Raw genomic sequence first — 14335 nt, 5'->3', positions numbered from 1 at the left:
ATTCTGCCTCATCTCTGAAAACCCTGAAGTATGCAGATAAGTGATGCTTTGATTCTTTGTTTTTATTTTTTGTCGTCGATTTTGATGAGTTTCTTCCCTCCAGCTCTTTTTCTATTCAGAAGGAAGATGTGTCCACTGATCTACTTCTGTTTTATTAGTTTCGTGTTTTGATTCAGTGAGCATTAAAATATTGCTTCATTATACAAAGGGGTCAGATAGAATTGCAAAAAGGAAGGGGCCACCCTTCATAAATAATACTGTCATTTCATGATGGCTGCATTCACCGAATGGCTAGCATGAGTCAGTTCAGCTAGTGGCCCCTAGCACGTGGATGCTTAATTAGTATAAAACCATACTTTTCAGGGTTTACTTTTCCAACCTTAGAGCCTAAAGTACTATCCCAGAAAGCAATTAGTTCTCCCCCTCCCCCTTTCTCTCTCAGTTGTACCAAATGCACATGACAATTAGAATCTCCAAAGTGTCTGGATATTCAGCCAAATGACTTTCATGACTCTTGTAAGTTGTGGACCCGATGTGCTCTACCTTCATTTATCTCATTCCTCCTTCATTCATTTCCTTATTCTGATAAGTATAATGCCTTCCATCAGGCTCCTTTTTACCTTACCCACCCAATCCACCATAATTCAACTTCTAACCATCGAACTGCACACTTTAGGGCCCCCATTCCATCAATCGCAATTGACCTACATTTTCAAGCTTTTGAGGAAAGAGTTCTCCACCTTTATGTAACCAAAGTAAACCAAAGCCTGGCAGGATGGCTTCTCCCTTAGGCTTTTCATCTTTCAGCCTGGGAAGTACTGTGGCAAATGTCTTAGTCCTCACTACCCACTTCAGTACTTCTTCAGGTCATCATTTCTGCCATCAGCCCTCTCTTTCATCCTCCATAACTACTCCCATAAACCTTCACTCTTTTTCTCAAGCCAGCTCTACTCCACATTCTAACTTGATATCTTGCCCTTTGCTCATTAACTTCTTTAACTTCCTGCCCCCTACCCAAACAACGAATTGCATCTGTGCCCCTTCTTTTCTATCTTGGAAGGCCTGGAATCCCTTCTACAAACAAGACTTTTGCATACACCTTTTCTTTCCATTCCATTTCCTTCTGAGTTCAAGATGACCTCAGGAACATCAGGTTCCATTACTAGCGTGGCTCATTCCCAATTTCTCCTCTTCTGTGGCCCTTTGCTTCTGTTAGCTTAAACAAATAAACAACCAAACCAAACCAAAACAACAATAAAACACATGGGGGATAAAAAAAAAAAACCCAAACTTCTTTAACTCTTTGGTCTCCAATGATTTGAGCCAGAAATCAAGCATTCTCATCATTGCCTCTGCTTGCTTATGCATACCATCAGCTCATTATCCATTTCTATAAAGCATTGCTTCTCAAAGTTTTCAGTGCTCCTGGGGATTCTGCTCGGAAGCGGATTCTGATTGTGCAGGTCTGAGGTATGGCCAGAGTGTCTGCATTTCTAAGAAGCTCCTGGCACTGCTACTGATGCTCTCCAGACCCCCATGGTGTGGAAGACTAAAGATGCTTTCAAAATACTTGGTGAGATTTCAAGAGCAAATTTAAAAGAATATACATGATTATTTTCCATAGCTTTTATCCAATTGCTTGGAGAGAACATTCTAATCCTAACTCTGACAATGTCATCACCATTGTTTCATTGATCTAGGTGCTAAATTAAGTTTATTTACCTACGTTATGTCATTGGTCTTTATAATACTCAGAATATATACTAGGAAAACTGGAGTTTAAAGAGGTTAAATGACTTATTTGTGGGCCAAGTTGACAAAAAAAGAAAAAAAATGGTTAGAATCATCATTGGTGGAAATAATTAATATTCTAAATATTTATTAATATCCTAAAATATTTTGAATGTATATCCCAGTTTCCCTTATATTTACCACCTTACTTTCTTTTTCTCGCCTATTTTATCTCTCTTCGCTAACAAGACTGGGTGTTAGAAAGTAACTTTTGTTTTTAGAGAAAAAAAAAAATACTTTCCATGTCTCCACAGAATGAGAACACAGGGAATGAAGCACTTAACTTGGCAATGTTCTCATAAATAACAATAAAGTTTGGTTGTGAGGTCAGATTGATTAGGTTTAAAACATGGCTTTGCCTCCTAATTTGTGACCAAATTATGTAACTTCTCTGTGCCTCAATTTTCTTGAAAAGGCAGGAAAATAATAAAATTTTCATTATAGGTTGTGACAAAGACAAAATTGAAATAAGACCTCTTATGAAATAAACTAGCATCTGGCAAGTGATTAATGCATCTCAGTAGTTACTACGCATATTATTATTACTGTTATTATTACTATTATTATTATGGATTTTAAAAAATTTCCTCCTGAGATAATGGCTGGGATTATGGTACTGAGACTGAAAGATATAATTTAGCCAAATGATCTATCATTTTGGTTTGCTAGTTCTGTCCACAGACTGAGTCTGCAGCACTCCCCTGGTACTTGAAATTCTGCAGACCAATTTCTCCTCCATCTCTAATCCTCTCCAAGAAGATAGAGAAGTTAATGAATTAGCTTGATCTATCTCCTTAAGCTTTACTGTCATCAGCAAATTGCCCTAAAGAATATTATAAATGGACTTTACAAATTAGAAATCATGACCTTAAATTACTTCCTTCCTCCCTCTATTCTCTCATTTCAAAAAGTTGCACATCTACTACCAATCAACTTAGCTCTGTCAGACAAAATTTAATCAGGCATTTCTTATACGGAATTGTGTACAAAAACTCTTTAGTAGGATTTGTAGTTTTGTTTGTTAAGATTATCCAATGACTCCATTGTAACAATTATTTAGAGAAAAAAAAGAACTTGATCATCCTACCATTGAGAATTATTATAGGATTAGAGTCACTGATACTTTGAATCTTTGTGATTCTTGTTGATTTTGATGGGGTTTGGGGGTGATGGTGGGGTTCATGGGGTCCAGAGCCAATGGTCAAGAAAGAATTCTTGAAGACATCTTTGGTTCAAAAAGGTGATTTTATTAAAGCATGGGGACAGGATCCATGGGCAGGAAGAGCTGCACCGGGGTTGTGCAGAGTGACTGCTTATATACTGTGGGGTTTGGGGGGAAGTAAAGTCAAGAGAAAGTTTCTTAAAGGGATTTCCATGTGCTAAAGAGGATTTACAGATTACTGGAGGCCTAACTATTGTCAAGCTAAGGTTGTTTCCCTGTGCTGCGCGGCACCCCCCCCCACAAAGCATTAAGATAGTAGGGAGTTCCTGATTAAGCTATTGATATTTGTAAACTGATGGAGATTATCAGTTGAACCATTGTTTACTGTCCTTTCCTTTGTTCTTGGGCAGCCAGGAGTGCCTGAGGAATATCACGCATATCCCACCTTGATAGTGGGGGGGGGGGGGTAGTTATGCTAGCTTGTACTTGGCCCTTAGCTTACCTTATGGTCCCTCATCAATTTCATTTGGTAAATTGCCTGAATTTATATAATTGACAGACTAACATTTTTCTACCTAAATGTACAAAGAGGATTTATATATGTCCAAGAGGCATCTTTAATACTTACATAGATAAAAAAAAAAATTAGTAATGCCTCTGTTATCAAAGCAAAACGGTGATTTCTTTATACTGACACAGTAAATAAGTACATTTTTTTTAAACAAATGATAAATTTGTAAAGCTGGGATTGACCTGGAAGATAATGAAATAAAAAACTAATTTTTTTTTTCATTCAGTGAGCTTTAGAAAGTTAAGTGTCAGGGCACCTGGGTGGCTCAGTCAGTCGAGCATCCGACTTCAGCTCAGGTCATGATCTCACAGTTTGTGAGTTTGAGCCACACATGAGGGCTCACTGCCGTGTTGCAGAGCCCATTTCAGAACCTCTGCACCCCTCTCTCTCTGCCCCTCCCCCACTCACGTTCTCTCTCTCTCTCTCTCTCTCTCTCTTTCTCAAAAATAAGTAAAACATTAAAAAGAAAGAAAGAAAGAAAGAAAGAAAGAAAGAAAGAGAAAGAAAACAAGCAAGCAGGAAAGTTAGGTGTCTTGCCCGCTGTCGTGGAGAGGCAGTTAAGACAAATATAAGATCAATTTCTCTTTTTACTGTATGAACAACACTTCTGAATGCATGCTAACGTTTAATTTGACTTCATTTTAGCTATCATCTACAACTGGGGATAAAATTGACCTGGCAAAAGAATGCATCATTACCAGATGTCATTTGATTTTAATAAAAATGTGGTTTGTATTATTGTTTGTTTTGCCAGGGTGTGTTTTGTTTACAGCTTTCTTAGTTCACTTGGTCACTCCCTATGTGAATATCTGCTCAGGAAACACAGCTTTTGCTACTCTGGCATGGCCTATGTCTGCCCTCTGGTTCAGATTTCAAATGCATCTGCCTATGTAAGTTTCCTCTGCATGAACATGGTTAGGAGTAGAGGCTAAATCTGGTTAAAGATGGAAAAAAGATCACATGCATATATTGTACTGCCCTCCAGATGCCTCAGTATAGTAATTTCAGGGAATAAAGGAGAGAAACGCAAATCTCACAAGAATAAAGAGAAAGTATTGAGACAAAACAAGTTAGAATTATAGGGCATCAAAAAGTAAGATAGAGTCCTGATAACTAACTTTGCAATGTCAAAAAAAGCTGAATTCTAATTTGATACTGGGACAAGCCCTAAAGTTACCTTGTGTACGTGGCAGAACTTCCCCCCGGTCTGGAATCAGCAGGAAAAGGCATTCTTGAGATGAGGGTAAAGGAAGAAGAATTGATCAATGGTTTGAAAAAGAAGATAGGGACAACCAGATCCTCTTGTCATTCTGACAGCCTGGAGGTCATCCCTGTGGTTGAATATAGCAGGTGCATTCTCATAAACCAGCTGGGATCTGGCCTGGGAGACATCAGTTGATGAAGACTTCATGTGGAAAACAGACGTTGATTACAAGTTTACATTGTAAATTTATAGGTTCCCAGCTTTCTTCTTTTTTATTTTTTTTAGAGTTTATTTATTTATTTTGAGACAGAGAGAATATCCCAAGTAGGCTCTGCACTCACAGTGGTCTCATGGTTCGTGAGTTCGAGCCCTCCATTGGGCTCTACACTGACAGTGCGGAGCCTGCTTAAGATTCTCTCTCTTGCTCTCTCTCTCTCCCTGCCCCTGTCCTGCTCGCTCGCTCTCTCAAAATAAATAAAATAAAACTTTAAAATACAGACAGACAGACATAGAACAAACTCATGGTTGCCACAGGGGAGGGGATGGAGGGATGGGCAAAATGGGTGAAGGGGAGTTGGAGATACAGGTTTCCAATTATGGACTGAATAAGTCATGGGAGTAAGAGGCACAGAATAGGGAATATAGTCAAAGATGTTGTAATAGTGTTGTATGGTGACAGATGGTGGATACACTTGTGGTGAACACAGCATAGAGCATAGAGTTGTCGAACCGTGTTGTAGAGCTGAAACTAATGTAACAATGTGTGTCAACTGTATTCAAATTTTTAAAAACTAAAATAAGAATAATAAATTATCAAATAAAATAGGTTGACTTTGGCGAAGAATTTTCCAAAACTCACAAAAGTTTTCAAACCAAATACCCAAGAAACTTGGTGAACTTCTAGAATACAAAACAAAATAAAAGTACCTAGGTACATTACTATAAAATGGATTGAAAAAATGTCTTAGAAGAAAGAACAGTAGGGATGCCTGGCTGGCTGAGTCAATGGAGCGTGCCAATCTTGATCTCAGCGTTGTGAGTTTGAGCCCCATGTTGGGTGTAGAGATTACTTTAAAAATACAATCTTTAGGGGCACCTGGGTGGCTCAGTTGGTGGAGCACGTGACTCTTGGTCTCAGGGTTGTGAGTTCAAGCCCCAGGTTGGGTGTGGAGATTACTTTAAAATAAAATCTTAAATATTTGTTCTAAAAGGTCATTTTAAATAAAGGAGAAACTTGTTAGGAAAGGTAAATCTGATGTAATGTAATAAAATGTGAAAATCTGAAAAAAATGGAGTAGTACCAAAGGTTTAGAAGTAGCCACTTTTATGAAGCTGGACACTTAATTCTTGTCAAAAACTGCATATTTTACCCATTATGCTAAATCAGGTTTATAGTATCTCATGTGGTTGTGAATCCCACTGTGTAACTCCTGCCTTCCTATTTACATACTGAGTGTAAAGAACCAAACAAGTGTTTTGACCTTGTGCATCTAAAACACCTGGGTTATTTGGGAGAACTTGAACTTGTTTTCCATGGGTAGAATTAACCAGGTAATTGCCTCCTGATCACAACACATGTCAACTCTAAATCTGGCCCCAGTCTTCGTGTAGCCTTTCCTGGTGGTTTCTTTCCGGCCTATCACTCACTACCTGGACTGTCTTAAGACATTTAAATGTTCTCCATTCTTTAAAATCTCTATTCACCACACCCAGCAGAAGCCATGTAATGGCAGTCCAAGGAGAGACCTGGAAGAAGGGAGGAAGTAAGACAGCTGTACTTTTGGACTCCAGAGTTAATTCAGGGGACCAGCTGCTGGAATCACTTCTTATTTTATTCCGGTGGCTTTTCTGGTGGAAGAGACACTGGTTTGGTCTCCTCCAGTAGAAGGTGAACATCTGGAGTTGATCTTTCTCAGTATTTAGGAAAGAATTGTCAGCAATTCACAACCACTCGTAAACGTTTTATGGAAGATGAGCACTGCCTGGACAGCCAGGACTAAAAACTCCTCATACCAACCTGACAATGGGCTGTTCCTCCCTAATGAGAACTTGTCGATTGCTTGATGCACTGGCCTGGCTTTTGATGCAGTTTATGTGGTTTCTGCCTCACAAATCAAAAGCTGGAGGTCATTCCCTGCTTGCAGTACATGAAAGAGCAGCTGGTTTTGCAAGAGAAAACCCAACAGCTATATACCTCTACTCACTGCTGTTCATGTTCTCATCAAAACTCACCTTTGATATGATGATATAGATATCATCTACCAAAGATCTACCAGAAATCATCTCTTGCTCCCCAGGAGAGAAGAACCGCACTCTATCTGGGCATCCTCAGCCACCAGCTTGTCTAATCTTCACACACCACCATCCTGACCTTGTGGGGCAAGGACTATCAACAGTGCTGGGCACTGGTAAAGCCAGCATCCCCTCTCCAGCTGATAACGAGGAGACGCATGAATTGGCCTTTTCAACCAACCTCATGGTGTCCAGCCAGAGTTTATCTTCAGTTTTAAGGAAGGAAAAGCTGAAGTTGGCTAAAAGCTTTTCTTTATTCTCTCTTCCCTTGATATCCTATAAGTCACCGGGGGAGCTGAATATTGCAAAATCCTGTCATGGAACAGCAGGCTGATAAACTGAAAAACAAAAACAGATGTGGAGCAGAGAAAGCTTCTGGACATTTGTTTCTTGCTTTGGACTGGTTCACATACTAAGACTCTTTAACCCTACTCCTACTCAGAAAAATCTAATATTTCCTCTGCCTCTGACTATCACAATCCTTGGATAATTCACATCTTTGGATACTCACCTCTCCCACATTGAAGTCAAAATAAAGTAACGGGAAAATGCAAAATAAAAATAATACGTGACATTTATTGCATGTGTATGTGCCAAACACTCTACAGGCACTATTTCGTTTAAACACAGAGGGGGCAGAGAGCTCATACCCTGGAGCCCGACGACCCAGAGTCAATTCCTGTTGTAGTTCTTAATAGCTGAGTGGCCTGGAGCAAGTTATTCAACTGTTTGTTGTCTCAATTTTGTCACCAGTGTAAGGGGAATAACAATACATGTATCTCCCTCTTTAAGAGTTAACACTTGCACAGTGCATAGAACAGTGTTTGGCACACCGTAAAACCTCAATACGTGTAAACTATTAACCTTATTGTAATGCAATGAAATAAGTAGTCGTATCAATCCTCAGTGAGATTAAGCCACATGTGAAATATGCAGAATGGAGATCAATCAAAGCCCTTGCCTGTTGGACTCTACACCCAAAGTAGTGAATCCGAATGCCACACAGTACAACCTTCAAGGCAAAACCACCCCCCACCAACCTAGGAACATCACAGTGATTTTTACATATGTGTGGGAAACAAATAGAATTCAGGCTCCAGTCTCACAGATTTGGATGTGAATTCTGCAGATTTCTTCAGCTTCTACTTGCTTCATGAAGGTACAATTGGTATTATCATTCTAGGATCCAAGAGATAGAAAAGACGTAAGTTTTTCCAAGGGACTGATCTCTACCCTAAGAATGAAAAAAAACAAAACAAAACAAAACAAAAAAACAAAACACGACAACAACAAAAAACTTTAGCTCATCCTGTGGACAGACTAATTAGAGAAGGTAGATATATATCTTCATCCTGTTTCGCCTGATATTTATCACGTGGGAATCTATTGACTTCAAGTGACAGAAGATAGTATGAATGAAGGATAATTCATTCATAATGAATAAAGTATAAAGTACTTATTATGTGACAATGACAAGAATCCCCAGGAGAGGGTGTTTCCAGGTTAGGGTATTCGGTAACTCAAGGATGTTAATTCAGTATTTCAAGGATTTCCATTCTGCCACTTAACCGCCGTTAGCATATTCCCTTTTATTCCCAGTCTTGTCCTCACATGGTGGTGTGATGGCTGTAGCTTCAGCCTGATTTGTAACTGGGCCCATGACCTAAGCCAGCTGAGACACGTGACTCATTTCTAACCACTGGTATATAAAAGTGACATATGCCACTTTCTAAAGCAGCCTTTATTTTTACCTTTCTCCATTCTTTTTACACCCATTAGGGATGACAGAATGGAAATCTGGAAATAGCCTGGATTCAACATCAAAGGATCTACTGTATCCACACCAAATTGTCTAGTATTACATAAAAGAAAACGACACTGTTCTCTGACTTAAGCAACTGCTACTTTGATTCTCTTCTGCTTGTGTTCCAATCAATATCCTAATGATAGTGTCCCTGCTACGTTCCCCAATAACCTACACTCAACACTGCAGCTGGAATGATGGCTTAAGTTTAAATCAATTTCACTGTCCAATGGCTGCCATTGTTTTCACTGCACTGAGGCATTACATAGTCCCCTCTTACTTTTGATCTATATGATACCCCTCTGCTCTATACAAATTGTATTCCAGAAATCCTGACCTTCTTTTTGTTCCCAAGTGGAAAAACAAAACAAAGTACCACCAACAGAAATGTCAACCTCACTCTAGGCCCTTATTATGCTTCCTATTCTTTTTCTCTTTCCTTTCTTCCCAAGGACCAACCTCAGCTACCATCTCCTGAACGAGATATTTCTTGAGCATCCTTTCTAAATGACACTTCATCACCACTCAATAGCACTGCTTTATTTGCTCATAGTTCTTAACAGCATCTCAAATTTTCTGTTCTAATCATTTGGTTACTTACTGGTGTGCTATGCCTTCTACCATTAAAATGTAAGCTCTTGGAAAACCAAGACCTCATATACCTAGACATATCAGTTCTGTAAAAGCACAGCACTACGTAATTTGTATCAACCACTTTTCACTTAGTTTTCTGGATCCATTTTCATGCCACTCCATAAGCATTCAGATTGCTTGAGGGTACCTGTTAGCTGGAGCCTTATTCCGTAAATAATTTTGTGTTCCTCCTCTCCATGTGATGAACATTTCCAATAGACCCCACACTTAAGTGCCTCTAGTAATCAGATACTAAGAGAATTCTTAAATAAAATCATAAAGAAACTTAGAAGGATTAGGCAAAAAGCAGCTAATTGGCAGAATAAACATCCAAAATGATGTCTAATTTGGTTGAAAATAACCAGGATCTACGGCATGACGCCGGGAAAGATTGCGGAAGTGCTTGGCTTCTGGCTTAATTTGCAATCCAACCTAAGGAAGATTGTTAAAATCCTCGTAAGTTGGATGGACCCTTTCAAATAAGTGCATTGAGAATCTTAAGGTACAACAATTTCAAGTCAAAGTGGGAGAACTTTTCTGTGTGTTTCTGGTTATCTTTAAAAATGAATAACAGCTCTGCCCCTAGCACACTGGTCTGGCTGGAGAACAGAAACACTCCCAGCAAGTGCTTGTGTGAGGGCAAAACAAACCTCAGAAAGTGACGAGGGAAAACCATCCTTGTCTTTTTCTGCATAATGACAATCCACTGGTTGCACTGATTTTCAAAAATTGATGATTTTATGATTAAAATGAATCTAAAGTAACACATCTTTAAATGCTCTCTTTCTTTATTCATTCATGTGACAACTGTCTTCTGTTTGCATGCTGTGAGATTGGCCACACAGAACTAAAGCTTCCGTATTTGGATGATGAACAAAGGGATGTCCAACATAGAATGAGACGGTCTTCCTTGGAAATTCTACTTACCTGCACTAAGTCACAGAATTCTATAGAATTTCTCTGCCAGCTTTCTAATGTTTCAAGCCTGTTTTCACTCTATTATTTTTCTCTAAGCAGACTTAACCTTAGAAACCAAATAATGACATCCTTCCTAGAAGAAAAAAAAGTTTCCTCAAATTACTTGAGCGGACTTCCGTTGATGTTTTATTTTCAATAAACCTTGAGGCAAATAGCCACTTTTGAACCTTGCACTTTGGCCCCTGAGTTTCACAACCTGGCGAAAGATCAATACCAGAGTCAAAAGTGTCAGCAAAAATGAAAATGATATGCACAAATTGTTATTTATACAAGTCCCCTGATTTTGTTTACTGAGCTTAATATAAACTTTGTCTTTTGATTAAAAGCAAATGTTCAAGTTCTCTGTAGGGACCTGCTGTTCTAGATGATTATATCTTAAAAAAAAAAATAAACCTGTAAAGGGCAAGAATTAACTGAAAAAGGCAGATCCCTCACAGGAATTCCTTTGGTATTATATAGCAGAAGATAATGACTATGCCATGTTGGCATGTGGGCCCGAAAAAGAAAGAGAAGATCACAAAAGACACACTCCTTTACTTATGAAGGTCTTCTGAAATACATATCCTTCAAAACAAATGGTATAATATACCAAAAATAATAAAAGTTGTCCTTTTGAATTAGCTTTTCTCCTTCTTGAAATTTACCAAAATGAAGCGATCAAAGAAGCACACCAATATTGTCTTTGCTGATTATGGCACTTTATTCTTTATAGAAATAACAAAATTAAGAGTAAAAAATTAATAACCAGGTGACAAAGAAGTGGTTCTATTCATTTATTATAAAAAAATAAATCTACTTGTTATACTTATATAGACTAATTCAATGAGAAAATTAATGTCTTCGTGTATATAAAAAAGCAAGATACTAATACTACCCATACAGTGTGATTCACCATGTGTAAAATCTACCAATTATATAGACATTAATGTATACAAATTAATTGGCCTATTTCTCTGGTATTGGATCTACAGATAATTTTCATTTTCCTTATTATGTGTTTTTATTTTTAAGTTTTTTCCAAAGAATATATATTGCTTTTATAACTAAGCAGTAGTTGTGAAAATGAATGTCATGCTGTTTAAAGTACTATCTAGACACAAAAAGAAAACCTATTGAGTTTATCAAGACCCTGTACGTTTCCTAGAGCCTAAAGAAGCATGTGGCAATGAATTCTAAACTCACTTGTTTCTTGTTCCTTTTGGGGGGTTCCCACTACCAAGAGAGTAAATCTCAACTCTTCAGTCCCAACTATTAATAAACGCCTGTGACAAATTCAGTCCTGGCTCTACACATTGCTAAGAATTTCAGTAGTCTATAATTCTTGTCCTCAAGGAGTTTACAATCTCAGGAACACAGACTTACTACTGAAGTATTTACAGAATAATTAATGGACAATTTGTGTGGTCCTTACCAATTGTGCGGCCAGTTTCCTGAGTTTACTCCTCTTCTCATGTGATGTTAAAGCTTAAGAGAGTGGCAGGGATCTTGTGAATTAATTAACAAGAACAAATACAGTAAAGCCCCAGGTGAATTGTTTACATTGTATTCAGTGCAGCCCATACTAAATCATTTAAAACATGGAAGTGAAACGTGCATCTTCTATTTGATTTTAGTTGTTAGGGAATTAAAATTAAAATACCAGATTGTATCACTTAGCACAAGCTTAGGTATTCCAGTGAAGACGAAATATTAGATCAAAAAAGGATTCAATCTCAAAGTAGACACAATTTAAGCATAACCCGCTGTCAAATGTTTGGTGATTTATTTGTATCCATCACAGGAATGTTAAGCCCTGGTGAAAAGAATGTCTTTTATAAGTAACTCTTCTGAATCATGCCTTTGGTCCCATTGGTTATAACTTCACACAAGTTCTAACTTACAAACAAAACAACACACACACACACACACAAATGCATAATGAAAAAAAATGGAGACAAAATAAAAATTGGTGGGAAAAAAAGCTCAGTATCTGTAAGTAATTAAATATCACATTGGTTCCTTGGAATTGAGCAGGCAAGATCATGTTTCACTCCATTAATTTGTTCTTTTTACTGCCCACCATAGGAAACAAAGAATGGAAATCAGTCCCCAGATTTCCATCTTAAACTCAGAGCATCCTTACTAGTAAGATCGTCTTCTGTTACCAACTTTTTGATAGAAGATTGCAACCTCTCTGGTAATGATGTCAAGAAGAAATGTTTCAAAATAAAACCACAGTAAAATTTAACTTGTACCTGGAATAGAAACAACTGTGGGTTGACCAATTGTATGGCTGTGTAAAACACAAAATGATTGCCCAATGGCTATTTCAGAATAAGATATCCCACATGTTACCCTGAATAGGATTTCAAAGGGAATCATAGTACATCTATTCAGCAACCTGTCATAAGTAGATGAGTACCTTCATTTGCTTAGTTGTCGTATTTTACTTTCAGTTTACATAAATGTGGGAAAATCTTACTATCCCAATAACTTAATAGTTTCATATTTTTATTTTTCTACGTGAAAAGGAATAAGTATAATTACAAACATGCACTGAAAGCAATAACATTTATTTCACTTGACCTTGAATCTACCTCTGCTTAAACAGAAGTCCCTTCCGATACGAAGCAGTAAGTCAGAAATGCACAGCTGAAAATTCGTTTCATTTGTTTTAAATGGAGTGGCCAACTGGATATTCCTCAGAGTGACATTAATGGGTCACAAGCATTAGGTGGCTGTGCTGTCCAGAGAAAAGCTTCCAGCTTCCTTGGTGAATGCCTCGCTTTTTTTATAAACCAGAACCCAGTGCTTCTTTCCTTACAGCAACCGGCCAAAACATCTGCCATAGTCTAATAAAAAGATTTCCACATTTTGTTTTATTCCACTTATCATCTGACCAATGGCAGAGTGAACTGTAGAGTAAGGGAAAAAATGGAGTGCTAGGGATAAACCATATGCAGATGAGCTCAGAGAGAAGGCCATGTAGTGTATATACTGCAAAGTACCTGTGAATACTTAATTTTTTAGCATTGCTTTGCCTTTTACTAGTAAGAAAGTTGCTTGTAAAATAAACCACACACACTGTCGGAACTCACAATTGGAACATTTAAATGATTATTTGCTTCTCTTTCTACCAGCTTGTAAAACATTATTTTCTTATTCTTCCTTAAATAGCCTGTGCTAATTACATACCATGACCCCTGCCCTCCAAGTGCCTTCATTTATGGCAGCACATTCCTTTCCAGGGCAACACATTGGCCAGGTTTATAGGATGCGGCTACCAGGCCTTCCACCCCTGACTCCTGCTTCCCTAGGTCATAAGTCTAACTCACCACATACAACTCAGCGAAAATTTTCATTTCTTCATGAGAAGTACATAACTCAGCTGACTCCCAAGGAATGAATGCAAAAGTGATAGCAAGATCACCCTTTGGAATATCAAGCATGTCAATTCGGAAACATTTTTGTGATTTGTTTCACCCCCAAAAAAGAGAGAAAAACAACATTGTAACCTAGGACTCTGTAGCTGGTTTACCAATGTGGAGCCATTTCTAGAGGGATTATGTAAACAATGCTTGAATTGACTTCCTTAGCAGACTGCAGGTTGGAAGTTTAGAAACTGCGTTGAATTGTCAGTCAAGTATGATGTGAAACTGGCAACGAGGTGAGAAGATGTGAGTTAGACCCCGTGTGTATCTAAAGGCATCCAAATAAAATGTTTTTCAGATGAGGCTGTGCTTATCTTTCATTTTCATGTCTAATGCAAGTTTGGAACTCTTCTAGTTGTTATGCATTTGGCCAAGTATTGAATTTAGCACCCCTCAATTTAGAGTAAGATCAATTGAGACAAATAGACCTAGCAAAGAGAGATTATTATTAAAACAGAATCTCATACTTGAATTATTTGGGAAAAACTCA

The sequence above is a fragment of the Prionailurus viverrinus genome, chromosome E1 (assembly GCF_022837055.1).
Source record: "Prionailurus viverrinus isolate Anna chromosome E1, UM_Priviv_1.0, whole genome shotgun sequence".
In the NCBI taxonomy this organism is placed as follows: domain Eukaryota; kingdom Metazoa; phylum Chordata; class Mammalia; order Carnivora; family Felidae; genus Prionailurus; species Prionailurus viverrinus.
Note: the sequence above shows the minus strand (reverse complement) of the source record.